The sequence below is a fragment of the Grus americana genome, chromosome 25 (genome assembly GCF_028858705.1).
Source record: "Grus americana isolate bGruAme1 chromosome 25, bGruAme1.mat, whole genome shotgun sequence".
Taxonomy (NCBI): domain Eukaryota; kingdom Metazoa; phylum Chordata; class Aves; order Gruiformes; family Gruidae; genus Grus; species Grus americana.
Genome location: NC_072876.1, coordinates 5,729,915 through 5,748,523, shown reverse-complemented (window position 1 = coordinate 5,748,523; position 18,609 = coordinate 5,729,915). Strand labels below are relative to the sequence as shown.

The window sequence follows — 18,609 nt, the reverse complement described above, 5'->3', positions numbered from 1 at the left end:
TCTTCCATCCCCTCATTTTGCCGTGGATGCTGCCTGGGGCAAGTTAATTGGGTTTTGATCTCTGTTAGCAGAGCGTGTCTTCTGACTTTCTTGCTTTGCGTTCTTTTCCAAGTCAGGCAGGGACGACGTGTGCATCTGACCCCTTAATTCCTGCTCTCGGGGCTGCTTGTCACCGAGACGGAGCTGAATGGTGCTGCCGCTGTGCCTGGATGGAAACAGCCCATTCCTCTGCGGGGGGGAAGGCGGTGGCGTAAATACCAGCGTTCATCAGACACATATGTACCTTTTGATTTAATTAGGATGCTTCTCTTTTAATCCAGAGAGCTTTAGGGCAAGATGTAAAAGTGCTATCCTGACTTCTTGGGTTACTAATAAGCTTTTTCTTGCAAAAGGAGTTGGTGGCTCTGCAGTAATCTGGGTGTAAGCTGATTGTAGCCTCCTGCTCCCTCGCCCTGTGCTGTGGGTTTGTTTGGATCCAAGCTGGTGTGGGAAGGAGGTTATTCCAGAGCACCTATAGATGCATCCCCCAGGACAGACATCGAGTAGTGGGAGCAGACCCTGTACGGGGCGGGGGGGGGGGGGGGTCTGCCTGCGCACCCCTGCGCTCCAGGCAGCCCCGAGGTTAAAGCAGCCTGCAGCCTCTGGGCGTGAGATGGAGATGATGGAGGTGAACTCCTTGGGGAGGTGATTAGTGTCATCCCACAACCTGTGCTGGGCATTTTCATCACTATTCATTACTACTTAATGGCAGGCATTGTCTGTTCTGCTTTGCCCAAACCCTCCTTGCACTGAGATGCTTTGGCTCTTGAGGCCCTAGAAAGCTCAGTGCACGGAGGAGAGTGCAGCCCGCTGGGCTGGCTTTGTGCTTTGGAGGACTGCAAAAGGCACGTACGAGCTGATGACCTGGAAATCTGCCTCCCTGCTCTCCTCCATCCATCCAGGAGGACTTGTGAGCTGTGTGGTACAAGGAGGATATTGCATCTTCATTGCCCCCAGCAACGGTCGGCACATCCCAGCACACAGATTCAGCCTTTCCCTCCAGCCCCGCTCGTGCTGCGGGGAGGAAAGCTGCTCTCTGAGCTGCTCCGGGTTTTGACACGGGCCACACGGTCAGATGGTTTGGGTGTAATTGCAGCTGTGTTGCTCTGGAGATGCTGCGTCGAGTTACATACATCAGTTGTACCTGTCCGTTGCTGTAATTTGACCTGATTAAAATGAAAACCTCTTGAAAGATTGACTGGGGAAACCCATCCTAAAAGCCCTGATAGCAACAACTGTGCGTGTGTTGCTGGTTTGTTTCCAGAACGTGCTCCATCAGATGTCTGTGCTCCATCAGATGTCTGTTAGGAGGGGCTCTCTCTCACGGACCCACAATTGCCCGCAGGTCGGTCTCCCCTGCATGTGGCTCAAGTCTCAGCCTCTCTCTTGCCTGTGAAGCATCTGAATTTGGGAAAGCAGAAACAGAAGTCTCTGGATAAGCTCAGTTTTGCTGCCTTTTGTGTTCTTCCCCCCGTTGCCCTGGCATCTTTCCTTCCATACCCATAATTGCACAGTACAGTCCCAGCGTTGAGAGACAGGTCAAAATTATACCCCCGGGGCTCCACGCTGGGCTGTAGTGGTGGAGATGCAACAAGAGCCATGTAATATCTAGGAGCTGGTTTGCTGGGAACTGGCGAAAAGGGTGTAAAGGGTGGCGAAAAGGGTGTAAAGGGTGGCGAAAAGGGTGTGAAGGGTGGCAAGCTCGCCTGCGCCCCAGCAGTGACCCGGCAGGATGGTACTGGCATCCCCAAATGGAGCGGGACCAGGCGTGTCCAGAGGCTGACGTGACGAGCTGATTGTGCTGCCGGCACTCGGAGTATGGCAAATACGTTTCCATGCATCTCTCTCTGTAGGAATAATTTGCATAAAGCTGTACAGAAAATAATTGGCATAAAATGGCTGAAATGAGGCTGTTGGATGGGTAATAGACTCCCGGGGGTGCAGCGGGGACCCTGGGCAGTGCTGGCCCCCCTGCACACGCACTCCTCCTGCCACGGCTTGAGCAAACCCTCTGCCCGCTCTGGAGGGAAGGGGAGAAGCGGTCCCCCAGCTGCGCACCCCAGTGGGAAATGCTTATTGAGCTCTGGTGGGGTGGGAATGGTAAGGAGGCTTCTGGTTTCTCAACCATCGGTGTAAGCGGGGCGGATCGTGGTCCTTTAATTGAATCAATTTCTTACGTATCCTGACTGGGTATTTTATTTTCTGTTCCATGTCAGTTTATTCACTGCAGTAAGTAATGGGATTTCTCTGCCCCTCGCTGGCTTGACTGCACGTGGGTGCAGGAAGGGGCTCAGATGAAAACAAGCGAGCAAAAGGCTGTGGGTGTCTGGGGGCAGAGGGATGGGGAAAGGGACGGCTCAGGGCTGCATCCCTCCCTGTGGCACTGCCGCATCCCTGCGAGTCTCAGTCCGCAGCCTCAAGTTACCTTTTGGTGCAAGATCAGGTTTGGCATTTAGAGTTAAAAAAAAAAAAAACAAACCCAAAAAAACCCAAAACAAAACCAAACGGGGTCAGAAATCTCTGATGTGAGCAACTCCTGCTGGCTTAGGCTGCAATGGGAGCTGAGCTAGAGGAGTAGGAGAAGGGGTCTGAAAGCAGCGATGGGGTGACCGGCCTCTGCCAACTGCTCAGACACTCCCTTCAAGAAGGTTTTTCTTCTAATTAAGAGCAACGACAACAAAAAAAGGCACTCAGACTGGTGCTTCAGAACTGACATCGCAAGAAAGGCCTCTTCTCCTTTTTTTTTAATATTAAATTAACAGCCTTTTGCCCAGGGGAATGGAGAGGAAGGTCCCCTGCCTGCCTGCTCCCAGGCAGGGCTGGGGGGGAGTACGCTTCAGAGGGCTTGTCGTAGCGCGCTCTAATTTCTCATGAATAATTTTTGAGCTGGGGAGCAAATTCCCCCCCGTTTTCACTCAGGCGGGTGTTTCTGCGCATGAACGCGGGTTGCTATGGCCACGCACAAGTGCTGCGCTCCTGGGGGATGCGAGCGAGCGGCTGGGGAGAGCGCTGGGGGCTCGTGACCCCCAAAAAGGGGTCCGATGTCCTGCAAGGGTGTCTGCTGCTCCGAACCGTCCTCCTCTGATCTTGGCGTGTGATTCGGTGACGCTCTAAAGCCTAAATGGTTTCCGTGCCTGCCCGTGTGCTCTCGGGCAGGGTTCGATCCTGCAGGTTTCATTCCTCCTTCATGGAAATCCTCGTTTCTCCAAAACTCAAAGCTCATCTCTCTGCAATTCCTCGAGATTTTGCTGATGGAAACATGTTAGGTAGGGGTGGACGAGGGGCTGGCTTGATGTAATGCCGCTGTAGTTTAACCCTCTTCTTGCAGCCGCAGAAAAGCCTGCAGGCGGGGGGGGGGGGGGTCCGGCTGCACCTCGCATGGGGGCTGTGGCGTTGGGTTTGCTCCGTGTTTCCTGAAACTCTGCAGCTTTCTCAGCCGATGCAAAGCACACAAAGGGTTACAGATGCCTGCAGGTTTTGACCAGCTTTCTGAGCTACGAGCGAGGCTGGGAGGCAGATATTATGGGAATTGTATGCATGCCTGAGCTGGAGGGAGGCTCATGGCTTGGCATCCGCTTGTCACATGGTGCCTGTTTGGATGCCAGGGGAAGGATCCTGAGGTTGTCACCCAGAATAGATGCTTGTTCTTCAGCTAATTGCACCCTTTCAGTGGTTCTCAAATAATAGTGTGCCAAACTTTCTCTGCTCTGAAAATTCCTGGAAAATGCCTGACACTTTTCATTATGCATTGGAAAGAAGGCTTTAAAAGAGCTAACTAGCAAAATAAACAGCTGTTTGTAATTGTAAGATCGTAAAAAAAGAGTGTTTTATGAGTAGCAAAGAAAATTTATGGCTTTATCAAGCTGCTTCAGTGAGCTGGGTTCTGACAGGCTTGTGATTGCCCGAGTTAACTTCTGGAAGCGCTCGCCACATGAGAGCGAGTTCAGGGGAGCAAACAGGGTTTGGGCATCTTCCTGTGTCCGAAACGGTACAGAACCAATTCCTCTGTCCACATTTGTAACAGTAACATTTCAGTTCAGTTTTTACAACTGCATTTCCTTCTCAGCTGGTGATGGACGCCCAGGAGCTGCCTTCCCAGCCCTGCCTGCTCTCCGGGTAGCAGTTGCCTTTGCAGCTGCCACCTCCTCCTGCAGCCGGGCAGCAACGCTCTTCCTCTGACAAAATCCATTTTCCTCTGGAAAATGCTGTTGCTGCCTTTATTCAGGCAAGAAAAAACCCAAGTGACCCTGCTTGGGACCAAGCCAGAGCTCAGTAACAGAAGCCCCTTGGTACCTTCTGACGGGGACGGGGTTGCTTTACCGTTTTGTAGTACCGAGCATGGGCTTGTCCGCAAACGAGCGTGAAAATCCCATCCTTAAATTAAAGCGTAACTCTGGAGCCCGGACTCTGGTTGAATGGGATATAAAGATGCAGCTGGGGGGATACGGGCTTAGCCCAGAAGTGATCAGACTTGTGGCTAGCTCTCCCTTTGTTCACGCTGGGTTCGAAATAAAGCTACTCGTGTGGTAAGTGCGTTGCCTTGATGTGCAGCTTGTTAGGAGTGAAACTAGCAGCAAGGCTGGAAGGCAAAACTGAACTCTTTCATCGCTTATTACAGCTTAAAAACAATTGAAGCTGGCTTTTCCCCTCTGTTCTTGGAGGGGGTTTAATAAATGAGCTGTGAAAATATCTCTGGGGAGAGATGATTTTTTAATGTAGCTATCTTATAAGCGTATGCTTGCCTTATCAACATTTCTAACAAAGTCTTAAAGTGAGGAAATGTCTAAATGGGTTAGGCTCTTCAGCGCCGTTAACTCTCAGTGGGATTTGAGCGCGTAACTCTGTGGTAGCGTGGAAGAAACCAGCCTTCGCCTTCGAGCCCGCAGCCACAGGCAGCGGTACCAGTGCGTACATCGTGGTACTGGCTCTTGAGGGCGAGCAAGAACTGCAGGCTGGGGACGTTGCAGTCAGCACCACGCTGAATATTGGCAAATTTGGAATCAGTGTATTGCATTTTTTATTTTTATTTTTTTTTCCTTTTACAGTGATCCAGCTCCACATGGCGCTCTGTGCATTTTGCTCAAGAAACTTCAGTTTACTCCATTTTTAAAATCAGTGTGTAGCTTTCCTTTGGATTCTGTTCCACTCCTAAAGCCGCTACACAAAACCCAAGCTCACATACTTCCTTCAGTGTAAGAATAATGTCGCTTGGAAAATGTCAGCAGTTTGTGCTACAAAAAAAGGGAAAGAGACTCTTTCAAAAACCACGAGAAAAACATTTACTATTTTCCATATCCCTTTAGCCAAGGTGGAACATGCTCTGCATTTCTATGTTATATTCTGTCCTGGGGGAAGTCAAGGAAAGGAGCTTGGGAACAGGTTTTTGGGGGGGTTTTTTGTTTTTTTTTTTGAAAAGCCCTGGGACCGGTCGTGCCCTGAGCCCGGTGCCTGGCTGAGCGCTGGTTCCTCCTGAGCCCTATTCAGGCAGGAGTGCAGGCAGCGCAGGCAGCCTGCCCGGCTGGAGCGTGGCCAAGGTGCCGGGGACGGGAAGTGGTCAGGATGCTCCGGCTGAGCGGTGCTGAGCACCAGCCGTGCCGACGTTCCCTCCGTGGCTCCTGCCAGAGGTGATCTCGGGTCTTACTCTGATCCCTCCTCCTCTCCTCCAGTACTGTCGGGGGGGGGAAGCATTTAAGTATTTTACTGGAAAACCAAAGGCAGACTTCAGTTCTGGTACACGGAACTCAAGAAAATTGCTGATTCAGCCCTCGGTTCCCAAACCCTTCTCGTTACCCCTTGTTTCTTGTTAGCTCTACAGTATTTTCATAGCTTTACAAAGGTATTTTGCATTTAACATTTGCAGCAGTTCACCTCCGTGACGGAGAGCTCAGCTGGGTGAACGTGAGATGAGAGACAGTGGAGAAGTTGAATATCGAAGTTTTCCTTTGTTCTCTGCTTGTCTTTAAACTCCATTATTTATCTTGTGGACTTTTCCCCTGCTTCTAGTCCCTGCCAGCGAGAGGAGATGTGTATTTGCAAGGGTTTGTAGGACACGGGTTTCGTATCCTCCAGCCTGTGGGATGTTGGGGATGATAATGGTCCTTAGCTCACGCATCCCCTGGCTCAAACTGACCTCCCCCAAGTACTGCTTGCAGGCTCAGGATTGATCTTGCACAGCAGGAGATCGCAAAGCAGAGGTTAGTCCTGCAGCTGGTTTATTTTTTTTTTTCTCCTATTATATATCACTTATTGCTGACACCTGCACTGTTCCTGTGCCCATCTGTACCTTCTCAGGGCACGAACCGGTTGCTTTTTGCCTTCCTATTTTCACAGCTAGTGCCAGAAATGCTGCCGGCTCGGCGCGGGTGTCACGCCTGGTGCCGGTGGCAGCAGATCCATCGGCAGGGCTGTTGGGGAGCAGCGGTGCACGGAGCAGCTCCTCTCCAGCAAAGCCTGCGGGAGAAGCTCCACGGGAGGATGCTGTGCCCAGCGCCAGGCTCAGCCTTACCACCCTTGCAGTCAGTTTGAATCCCTTAAAAGAAATACAAAGGCCAGCCTGGTCTTTCAATATGCGTTCATATCCCTTTTATTTTTTTTTTTTTTTTTTTTAAGCACAGTGAACGAGTAATCCCTATCCTGCATCCTGTACTCGGTCCTGAAGGTTAAAAGCTGGTTTTGTGCCAACTGCATTATGTAGAAGCCAAATGCTCCTACCAATTAACTTATTACTGTTTTGGAGGGGGCTCAAAAGACAGATGGAGTGACTGCGCCGGCAATATTAATGGCCGTGCTGCAAGGGGTGAGAATTTTATGTAGAGTAACGTGAAAATGTGCTGGCAAACTTGTGAAGGCGTTGCTGAGAACTACCAGAGAATGGTGTTTCCCTTCTAGTTCTGAGCTCAGGGTAATAAATAATGTGTGATTTCACAGCATCTCTGCGATGCCAGGCCGAAACGCGCTGTCTGTCGTTAAAGGCTGTCGATATTTCACGTCTGAGGACAGGCAGTAAGAACAGGGGCCACCAAAACGTCACAGGCAGGCGGTGGGAGACACGTAGACCGTTAACTTTGGGTCAGCAACTGCTTCTGTTGAGAAATAAACTATTTTAAAATGTCGGTGGTGGGGTCTGAGGGAGGAAGGGAGAATGAAGGTGCCAATCCTGCCCAGGTCGGGGTGGTGGAGGCATGCCGGGGGATGCAGTGGGGTTGCCTTGATTTTAACTGCATAACTAATAAAGTCTGTGCATCAAAGTGTCCCCACAAGGTGAAAGCACCCTGCCAAGCCATTTTCGCTAAATTTGGAGGAATCGAATGTCTCTAGCAGAGGCAAAGGGTTCCCCAGCTGGATTTGAAATGGGCCAACAGGTTGAGGAGTTCCTGGCAGCGACCAACTGAATGCCAGGCAGTGCAGGGAGGGATTTTCCTTTGGAAAACTGGCTGAAAATGTGGATTTGTGGTACTTGATTTGCCCTTTTTGGAAAAGCATTACAAGACACACTTTATGACTGATGAATAGTCCAGTAAAAGATTTTTTTTTTTTTTTTGGTGAAGATTTGTGAAGCTACGGCAGGTGGGCAGTCATTGAAAATCAGATTTCCCAGACATAAGCTCAATTATACTGTAGTAATGTGACTTGTTAAGGGAGTGTAGAGGAGAGGTAATGATCTCCTTCCTCTGATTCCCTGCATGTAATTAAGATCTAAGTGTGCACAGGGCAAGGAAAACCCGTTACACAGCATTTTTTGCAAAAGCAAAGCCAGCGCTACTGAGAGAGGCAGACTTCCAGATAGCCTTGTTGTTTGCATTTTTATATAAGGTTTTCAAGAATTGCTCTCTATTTCTCGATCCTCTCCCGTTTCTCCACACTGTCGTGTGCTGCAGTCCCGTCTAAAGGCGGTACGTCAGATGGCTCAGGGATGAAATGTCAGATTTGCTGCTGCTTTGCTCCGTCACCGCTGTCGAAGCGCCTGGGGTTTGAAATTAAATGTCAAAGGCGTTTTGCAGAACATGGGAACCAGATGTGCTCCAAGACTCTGTCTGGGAAGAGCAGAACAGCTTAATTACCTACAGTGACTCTTCTTGGGTGACTTATCTCTGGATTTGGGCTGATACCCAGCGTAAGGATGTGGTCCTGGAGAGCCGTGCTCTAAGGGTGATGGATGGAGGATACGGTGTCTGGCAGCTGCCCGCACATCGTGATGAGCTGTAAGGGGATACAAGAGCTTGAGGGCCCTCGGCCAGGCTCTGGGGAAGAGCCGGTGTCTGTAAATACAGCTCACTTAGGGGATTAATCAGCAGCAGGCGTGTTCCTGCCTTGTCGGGGACACCTGTGTGATTGATCCGGTTACAGACCGGGGGGAGATGGTGTCTGGGGACCTGCCATGGTTGGTGGGGCTGGGGCGGGAGCGTTGCCGAAAGCAGCCAAAAGGATGGGGGAGACTGTACAGGCGGAGCAGAGCCTGTGTACCCCTGGGGAAACACCCGTGGGGCTGCGGCAGGTGGGTCCCCATGGACCTCGGCATCTCTGCCGGGCACGGCCAGCCCGTGCCGCGTTGTGCTCCCGCTGGGAATGTGGCATTTCCAGCTTCTCGGAAGGTGCATTCCTGCGTGGGCGGGTGGCCGCACAGTCCAGCTCTGTTCCCCAAGCCCTCTGAGGAGGCGCAGAAGGATTTGCCCCACAACACCCATCAGCTCCTCGGAGCTGGTCGCAGCCCTCGGTGCTGTTTCTGCCTCCTGTTCTTGGGGGCAAAACCGTCCTTGCTCCTCCTGGTAGCTCTTGTCCCAGCTCCTCTTCTGTGCTTACACTACCCCATGAAAATCAAAGCTTTTGTGTTCAAGTCCTCCTTCATCTATGAATACTATAATTGCTAGTGGGGAATGTTCAGCACTTGAATAATTGTGCCCGTTCAGTGCATCCTGAAGGGCACTCATGACTGCGTGCAGGTCTGGAAGAGCCCGGCTCTGCCCCCAGCCTGGCCCTGCTGCCTGCACGGCTTCTGGACGGCTGCCCTCGAGTGGCACCTTCTACTTGTCAACCCTAAAACCCCAAAGTAGTCACCTTCCTTCTGGTTATGCTATGGAAATAACTGCATTTCCCTGATGGAGGGAGAGTTCAGCTTAATAAAATCAGGGGTAGTCTGTACTAACGCAATTGTTTCCTTTTCCATCTGCTAAATAAAAAATATGGGTGAATTGTTTTGAAAAGAAAGCCCATAGAATAAACAATCTACGTTTGCAGAGGCGCGGGCAGGACCAGGACTCTCCCAGGTCCCTCTGTCACCACGTTTGCCTGGGGATGCTCCCAACGCTGCTCCCCTGGCTCATCCTTGTCCCCAGGTTCACTTCTGGCCACCAAAACCGGGTTATTGGGGACATCGGCTCTGGGCAGGGGCACAGCATCTCTCACTGATGCTGGGGACCACTCTGGGCTGCGGTGTGGACCCTGCTGAGGCTGAAAGGAAGAATCGTCAGGGCACTGGGGGTCCCTGGGAGGGAGTTAGAGGGCAATGGAAGGGTTACTGGCTTTTCCCCAAGCTCTTTAGTGACCACAAAGGACCAGGACCTCGGTAAAGTGAGCAAGAGACACAAATACTCCATTGAGTTACCAATGCGTTTTCCTGGTGTAGGAGCAGCCAAGGGCCGTTTAACCCCCGGGCACCCCAACGCTGCGGGTCAGGCCCTTTTCCTTCCTCAACCTTTTCCCTCTGCGTAAAGGGAACCCTTCCTGCGGTGTCGGGGCGTGCACATCTGTGACAAGGTGCATCGTGTCCCTGCGCGGGCGGCTTGCCCTGCCTGGCACCACGTGCAGGACAAGGCAGGCAGCTGGTGGGCCGTGTACCAAAGAGGGGCTTTGGTGGCACAGTTGGCTAAGTCACCGTTTAGTTATGACTTGAGGGTGGGGGAGATGCTGTGGGTGCTGGGAAAGCCCTTGGCATGGGAAGGGGAGAGGCTGGGCAGGGGCAGGGTGGCTCTCCGAGCTCCTGGGACCCCGTGGGACCCTTTTCCTCCCAGGACCTCTGTGTGACCAAATGCAGACTCAACGTCTTGCTGACATTTCCAGCTTTTTAATTGAATGAAAGCACAGAGGGAGGGGACCTTGCCCGGGCAGTGTGTCCCCTGCCATGTCTTGCGGTCTCCTCCGGCCACAGGGACTGACCACGGCCAGCAGCGTGCGTCTGGGAGGCTCGGCCAGTTCACCGCTATTGAACCCTGGCTGCGGTCTCGAGACGTGAACCGAGACACAGCTCCTGCCTGGGTCACTGTATTTGCTGTCATGGAGGAGAAGCAGCCCCAGGAGGAAATTGCTGCTGGGATAAGTCGTGCCTGACGCTCCTTGCAGGGTTGAGAGCTGCAGGCTGCCTTGCAGAGCCGGGTCTGCGGTGCAGGGCACGGGGATCAGCGCTGACTCGCTCCCGTGCCTGGAGGCTCCTCGGGCGGTGGGAGGTCAGCGCTGGGGTGCTCTGCCCAAAGTGGCTCTGCCCATCGCCACAACCACCCCCCTGCGCGTCTCAAAGCACATCACCGGTGTGGGTGAGGCGCGGGTTATGACCAGCGTACAAGCAGGGGAGCGAGGGTTGGTGCCCTTAACGAATACAAGCCAGACCATCTCCTGGCCCCGTGCGATTAGAGAAGTAAATATTCTTGCCTCTCTCGGGGTGCTGCATCCATCGTCTTTATTAGAGAGGCTCAGCCTGCTGCAAACCCCCAGGTCTGTGTGCTCCTCCTCCCTTTTCCGGAGCAATTGTGCACCGGCCGTCCTGCAGTTGCTGTTTATAGCTGTTGCCCGGCGTGATTAGCAGTTGGCTAATCACCAGGGGCCAGATGCTGCCGTCCCTGAGCGGGGGCAGACATTAACCGCTCGCGGGCTGGGTGTCCCCGTTGCTGTTAGCTCTGGATGGACGGCCTTGGAAAGGAACTTTGCCGTGAGGGGGGGGACACTGGTACCCTGTTGTCTCCACCTCTCCTGGGATTGCCGGGGGGGTCAGCAGCACCGCCGTTGGGTTTGCACGTGGGTGCTGCTCCATCAGGAAGTGGACGAGATGCCCGGAGTGTTCCTCACAGGCACCACCCGACAGCCACTTTGGGGTTTGGCTGTTGGGACTCCTGCTCTGGTGTAGAAACGCGGATTGAGAAGCTCCCGGGCCAGCCCCAGTATCACCCGCTGCCCGGGGAAGTGCTCATAGGGTCCCGTGCAGCACCAAACCAGGCTGCCAGCACAGCTGTCATCACTGTGTCCTGTGCCCTAAAACTGCCCCTTAAAGCTTCTCATTGAGAAACTTTCCCACCTGTTGGTTTTTTTTTTTTTCATTTTTAATCCATATCTTTCACACCAGTTCCCTTCCTTGTCCCTCTTAAACAAAGCAACATCTGAACTAAGTAAATGACCGTGTATTTTTCCAAATAGGTTGCAATGTAAGGAGAGTTGTTAAATATTTTCCCCCAAAAAATCAAAAGTAAAAATGATTGCTTTTTCATCATAGCTGTAACCCACCCTGTGCTCCTTAAAAGTCCCATCGCGCCCCACGCGCTGGCAGCCCAAGATGCAGCCCGTGCAGAAACGATGCTCCAGAGCCCCTTTGTTTTCTACCAAGGATAACTCCCATGAATTGTTTGGGGTTTTGGTTTTTTTTTCATTACTCGCTTCTCCCTCTTGCTGATGAAAGGAAAAGATGCGGAAACAAGCTGCTCCCCGGGAGGGTGGGAAGCTGATTAGCGGGGCCGGTGTGACCCGGTGCCCTGGAGCGGCCCCGGCAGCCTGCGGATCAGCTGTCGCGGGGCCAATTCCCAGCTGCCGCGGGGGGACGGCACCGGCTTGTGGGTGACGAAAGCCACGTCGTTGTCTTCCATGGAAAGTTTCATGCTTTTCCATTATTTCCCCCCCCCCCGACTGTGACTGATTTGTAAAGGTTAAATGGTGTTTTCTGATTAAACTGAGTACTCCGGTGATCTCAGCTCATTTCCCACTCATGCCATATCTTTTGTCTGACCTTGGGGTAACACTTAACCTCTCCGGACTAGAGTCCCTCTGTGTAATAGGATGACAGTATTTCCTTACATTACCAAAGGACAGGATGATAAATTAATTCACATTTATGTAGTGCCAAGATATGACCGTGATAGATTAGGAGTCTGTCCCTGGAGTTATCCCTGCTCTCGGTAGTGATACGCAGCTCTACAAGGGAATGAATTACCTTCCCAAAGCGTAACCACCGTCTGCACGCAAATGCAATTATCCCCTTCCTCCTGCATTTTTTAAATATTTCTGAAACTGGAGCCCGGGTGCAGCTGGTTGCGACTCGAGTGGTGCAGGAGGAAGGTCGGGTGCGCTCTGGCTGGCTGATAGCTTTTGAGACAAGCTAAGTGTAAAATCTCCTTACTGCCAGCATCAGCTCTAAAGTTCAGGGGATTGAAGGATTCGTTCCCACTTCCCACGTGTTGCCCTACGCGGAGTTGGAGGGATGCTGCCACAGCTCTTCCCGGCATGTGCTGGTGGGTGACTTTAGGAAGCCATCCTTGTTCCCGGTGATAGCACGGAGCTTTTTCTCAATGCTTGCTTGTTTGCTCGGTTCTTTTAAAATTCGTACAGCCTGCAGGGCTTGGGATTGAAAACTCACCCACGTGTGATGCAGGAGAGTTACAGGGAGTGAAAGGAAAATGCAGCGTACGGCAAAAATCCCGTGGAGGAGTGAGACAAGAAGCCAGGGGCTGCGAGGAACAGCCTGTGCGTGTTTCTTAAAGATGTGTTTCTTAAAGACGTGCTGGAAACGTAATGGGAGCGGTGTATGGGCAGATATCCCGAACGAATTGGTCTGCCCGGAGCTCTTCAGAGGGTTGGCAGTGATGGTGTCCAAAGCGCCTGTCTGCAAACCTCTGCTGCTGGAGGCAGTGTTTTGAGAAGTGTCCTTTTGTTCAGAGGACAGGAGCAAAGGTGCGTTTGGGGGCTCTTTTGGGGTTACAGTAGGTATAGAAAATGATCGTGGGTAGGCTCTGGACCATCAGTAATTTTAGCCTAGGGCCCGTTTCCCGTGACAAGCCTGACTTCCCTTCTCGCCTGTGGTTAGAGGGTATGTAGGTCTGGAGTGTCAGTTGCTGAAAGGATGGCTCCGGTTATTTTTTAAGGGGGGGAAGACGAGATGCAAATGAATTTGCTGGTGTTTGCTCTGCCAGTTGTTTGGCAGAACAATTGTGAAAGCTGTACCCGACCTCAGGAACAGACACAAAGCGCTTGTCTCTCCTCCAAACAGAGGCAAGCGGGAAGCGCTGCCCTCCCCACGCGCTGCCGGCCGTCCCCGGGAAAGGGCACGGTCCATCCCTCGGGATGGAAATACCAAATGGTCGTGTCACTCCTTCTTCGTGATCATTTCTTTGCTGCTTTGTGCTCGTTTCTTTCCTTCTTTCCACTGACTTCCGCGCTGTGATGCGACGTTTGCTCTCAGTGGCTTTGTAAGCAGGCTTGGAGGGACGCAGCTGTACGTACATTTACTGGCGTGCGTCTGCGTCCGATGGGAAATGGAAAGGTGCGTGGATGTGTCCGTCCATCCTGCACACGTTTGGTGTTGCAGGGTGGGTCCCAGCTCCCTGCGTGGTTCCCAATGGGGATTCACCCACGTGGAGCAGTTCCTCGGGGTGGGGGTCAGGGTCCGGCACCAGCGTTGGTGGCTTTTACCAGGTGTGACAGAAGGTCCCATCGCTGCCGAACAAAAGGGGGTGTAGATTTATGGCCTGGAAGTCAACGACCCAGAAACCCATCTGATGTGTTATGTATGGGGGGGGGAAGGCCACGGAGAAGCTGAACGGAGCAGGAGCAAAATGAAGCCTTTAGTCGCTGTTAGGGAATCACATACATATATTCCCTCCAAATCAATGTTTTTCATTATCTGAAACCAAAAGGGTTTTCTCTTTATGGAAACATTGCTCTGTGCTATTCAATCAGTATTAATTAAACGGCTGAAATGCATTAAATGGTGCCGTAGGAATCTTCCTGGGAACACTAGCTGCTCAGGTTTTACTGTTCCTCTTACAACCATAAATAAGGATAAATGCCTAATTGCTACTGAAAGCGTCCTGCTGGACCTAATGAATTGATTAAAAACAGTCCTTCATTGTGGAATTATTTAATTTTATTCAACTTCAACCAGAGATTCCCCTTGCTTACTGTTTCTGTGTCTGCACTACAGCCCCCCATGTGCCTCAGTTCATGCCCGTGGTCATTTTGCAGGAGTGAGGCACAGGGAAGGGATTTGTTTCCATCGTTATTCCGGAAGGTCTTGTTTCATTAAGCTGTTGAGAAGGAAATGAATTTCAGCCCTTCCCTGGTGTTATTTGTGCACCCGGGGGAAGTCCTCGGGCTCTGCTCAGCACGCCCAGCTTCCCCAGGGCAGGATGAAGGGTAGCGGGGCTGGGGCAGGACGTCACGCGTCTTGCGGTTTGCAGGGATGTGGGTTTGGGAATTATGACAAAAAGCCAAGTTTTGGCCAAATCGGCCTGGGGGATCGGGGTGCCAGCTTTTGCTGCCTTGGCTCAGAGTGGGTTCTCGCTGATGGTTGCATCTCTGCAGCAAGAAGAGATATTTTCCCGTATCATTTGCCTTCCGGCGCTGCGAAGCCATGGAGCTCTGGAGGGGCAGCCCAGAGCTCGGCTGGAGAAGAAGCGAGCGGATTACGTGGCACGTGGTTCATGTTCCGCTATTGAGCGGAGCGTGTCGGCAGCCTCGTCCGGCCGCTTTCTGCTGGCGGGGGGAGCCTGCGATAGGCAAACTCTCCCCCCTCCCAGCTCTCCTGGCCGTGCCAATCGAAGCCAGCGGGAAACTTGTTGGTGCAGAGCAGATGGGAGCTCTGGCTCGCCGGTGTGGGGGGAAGCAGGGATGCTCCGTGGCTGGGATGCAGGGATTCGCTAGCGCAGCTCTCCATCATCTGTGGGAAGGAGAGATTTCCTCCATCTCAAGGCAGGGAGGAAGCAATGTATGTGTTAAACTGCGCGTGGAGAAATAGAGATTCAAAGTTTCTTCTGCACGGATGCGAAGGTTTGCAGCTCTGCCAGGCTGGGACAGAGCCCGCTGTGCTGGCTTGGCATCCCCAAGGAGGTGCGAGGAGAGGAGGCAGTGCCTGCAGAGAAACCCTTCTCTAGTGGTGCCACCCACAGCACTCCTGATGCTGGGGCAGGGCTCTTAAGAGATGGAGAAGGACCTGGAAGAATTTTAAAAGCTGATTTTTTTTTTTTCCCCTTTCACTGCAGATTTTGAGTGGTTTACAGATAAGGCACTTGGATATGTTTTATATTTTAATTATTGGTGTACGAGCATTGTCTTTGCATAAGGAGAAACTCGAGAGCGTGAAACTTGCGGCAGAGCAGGGCAATGACCTGTAACAGCAGATGGGCCAGGGACGGTTTCAGTGGCATCCCGTTCGCCACGAGCCTGTTCGGATAATCAAGGCACATTGGGCTGGTGGGTGCCGTGACCGCGGGCACCTCCTGGGAGAGGGTGTCGTGGGGGGCTCGTCCCTGCTGGTGGGTGCACGTGGGGCTCCCTGGGACCAGGCAGGGCTCTGCCAGGCCACACGAGCATCCGATAGCCCTTGACTCCACCGACCCTTGGAGCAGTCGCTTACCTGTTGCACTATCATTTGAAAATCCAGATTTGTTTGGAAAACGTTTGACAAAGCAGCACAGTCACCCTCCGCCTTTACAACAGAACAGAAAACCCACGATGCCAGGGTATGGTCCTCTGCCCGTGTGTTTTGTAACGCAGGACAAGATGATTCCTTCTGGAAACTTCTTTTTCTTTCAAGCTGATTTGTCCTGACTGCTGTACAAGAATAAAAATTGTGAGTAATTTTTCTATGGAAAGTACAAATCCTCTCCAAACCCTCTGGTTCCCATCCTGGTTGCCCAGCCCTCAGCCGGGGCAGGCACTGCTGCCTCTGAGTCCCAGCATCTGTTTTTTCGGCCCCATCGTGGGTGTCTCCATCATGCCCAGGTGTCTGTCCCATTCTTGTCTTTCTTGCATTTAATTTTTTCCCCTCCGGTGCCTGTTCAGAGAGAGGAGGGAGGCTCCAAACCGAGCAGAGGTAAGGTTGCACATCCACCTCTTGATTTCAGATGCTCCCCATGCTGTGTGGGTATTTGGTTGGATTTTGCCAAGAGGAGCAGTCTCTGGTTTTAAAGGTCCTGTCCTCGGGTAACTCATGTTTTTGTCTAGAGAAAAATGTATTTACAGAAGTATCTGATGCATCTGGAGGGAGGTCTGGGCCAAGGTCTGGGATGTATTTCTCAACCCAGACAAACAGTTGGTGTGAACTGATGTTGCAGTAGGTCACGGGGGAAATGGAAAGCACCCGCAAGTCTGAAAAACACTTCTGAACTCTGGATAAGTATCTGGGGAAAAAGGCATCTGAGTCCGTCTCACGGCTGTCTCGCCTGTAGCTGGAGGAGAGCGGAGCAGGGACGTGGCTTTTGTTGGTGCTTGGGTGCAGGCACAATGCTGGATGAGAAATGCATTTAAGCAGTTAAATTCCTATTTGATGACGACACGATCTTGCAACTATTTCTGTGAGATTTTGCTCCATTTTGTGTTTTTACTGAACTGGGCCCAGATTTTGGATTGGATTTGGGTCCAGCCAGCTCAGAGGCTTCCTGAGCATCCCCTGACTCCACGGCTCGGGCCATCCCATTCAGCGGCTGCAGATAACGAGGGCGAAGGGCTCGTTCCGCTCTTTGGGCAGGAGTCAGATCTTTTCTGTGTTGCACAACGGCGCCGGGAGCAATGATGAAGAAATGCTAAGTCTGGTAAGAAGAGGTCTCATCTGCCCCTTTGCATGGGTCGTTTTGGGTTGAGTCAGCCTCAGAGGCAGATGAAGACGTCAGACAGCTTCACGACTCTTAGCACCCCCGAAGAAGCATATCTGTGCCCCTGTGCAGCTCCAGCTCTGCGTGCTGGGGAGATGTCCCTGTCCCTGGGCGAGGAGCAGCCCTGACAATGTGGGCTGTGTTCTGCGCGGCCGGGGGCTCGCGGCACTGCCTGTCCCCAGGACCCACCTACACGCGCCGGCACGGCAGCGGATTGTTCCTGATGCGCGGCGAGTCGCACCCACATCTGCCCCGAGACAAAGGGGCCCTGGAGGAGCCCGGCGTTTGCTCTTCTAAAGGCGGGGATGCATTTTGTGTGTGTGCTTTGTCGTGGGTTTTATTATTCGCTCTCGGTCGGTGCTGCTCTGCGTGGATGCGTGGCCGTACGGGCTGTCCTCCCCGGCCGGTCCACCGGCACTGGAAGGGCCCGGCTCGTTCCCACGTAGTTCAGTGCAGAGCTGCCGTGTCCCTGCTGCTCCCTTTTCCAGCTCAAAAGTTATTTGCAAATTTATCTCTTCCTGATATGCACGGCCTTTGCTTTTACAGTCCCAGGGCATGTGCTGACGGGTAGGATGTTCTTTTTTGCATGAGTTAGATGCAGAGATGCCTCCTGCATATATTATATATATACATCGTTGTTTGGGCTCAACCCTTTCTGTATTCCCGTTTAATGCAAAATGCAGGTATGTACAATTATCTGCCAAGCGTCTGTGCCAGGAACCTACTCCTTCGTGTCACAGCCATTTCTCCCATGCTAACTAGTATCCAGCCTAAAGAAAACAACATATTCTTCGCTTTTCAGGCTCAAAGCAGCACGCAGAGATGTTCGCTATTTAAATGCCTGCTGGCTTGCACCTTCCCTCCCATACTACATCTGTGAATGAAGAGGGGTTTAAAGCATTTTGTGATAGCAATGTGAAGCGTCAGTAAACGAGCATAGTAAGGACACCAGAAATCTCAGCCTTGCTAAATCTCTGCTTGCAGGATTGGCTGATTCAGTTCATAAGTCAGACTCGCGCTTAGCAACAGAAAGGCATAAAACCAGCTGATCCATTACTCATTTTAAGCTGTAACTGGAGAAATGAACCGCTTTAAAAAATGAAGGCTACAGATCAAAATGATATCTTCCCTTAGACAGAAATCTAAAGAAGTAATTTGAAAAGCTTTGTTCAGCATGACCTGATCACAGGGCTGCGGAAGTCCTGGACATGACTTTAATTACTGGCCCAGTCCTATAATTATTCTGTCCTTCAACTATTTTTATTGCAACAGCTGGATTGGAAAATCCTTAGAACGAGCAAAAAATATCAAAGCGACACTCCCCTCCAAGCCCCTTCACAACCTACAATCTGTCATCTGGTGTAACTGGGACGCGCTGGGACGGCGAGTTCCTTCGGGCTTCAGCCCAAGAGCAAGGACCGATCGCACCTGAGGAGGGCTGGATGGAGAAACCATTACGCACGTCTTGTTCCCCATAAGGATAACGGGGGAAAACATCCTTAAAAGTTGTCTTGTGCTGGGTTGGAGCCTGTCGGGGGCTCAGGAGAGCTTCCCGGGCCATGTGTCAGGGCTGTTTATTTTCCGTGACATCTGCTCCTCGCTGGCTCCCAGCAGCGTTCCCTGCAGCTCCCGGAGCCCCCCCAGCAGCCCCGCGCTCGCCGGGTTTTGTCTGTCGTGCTGGGTCCCCCCTCCCTCCCGCAACCGCGTCGTCCCGGGAGCAGCTGAAGGG

At 52.2% G+C, this 18,609-nt stretch overlaps 1 protein-coding gene across 34 annotated transcripts in view; it reads left to right on the top strand.

Annotated features, from left to right (window-relative positions):
• Window positions 1-18,609, top strand: part of NFASC (neurofascin) — a 97,113-nt gene that overhangs the window by 18,364 nt on the left and 60,140 nt on the right. Inside the window, exon 1 of one of the 34 annotated variants that reach the window (XM_054804010.1) lies at window positions 3,144-3,305. The exons of 31 other annotated variants lie outside the window; for them this stretch is intronic. The gene's annotated coding sequence lies outside the window, so the exon portion shown is untranslated. Of the gene's footprint in view, window positions 1-3,143; window positions 3,306-16,463; window positions 16,821-18,609 lie in introns of those variants that run through there. 2 more of the 34 variants (XM_054803986.1, XM_054804019.1) reach the window with 2 other exon arrangements.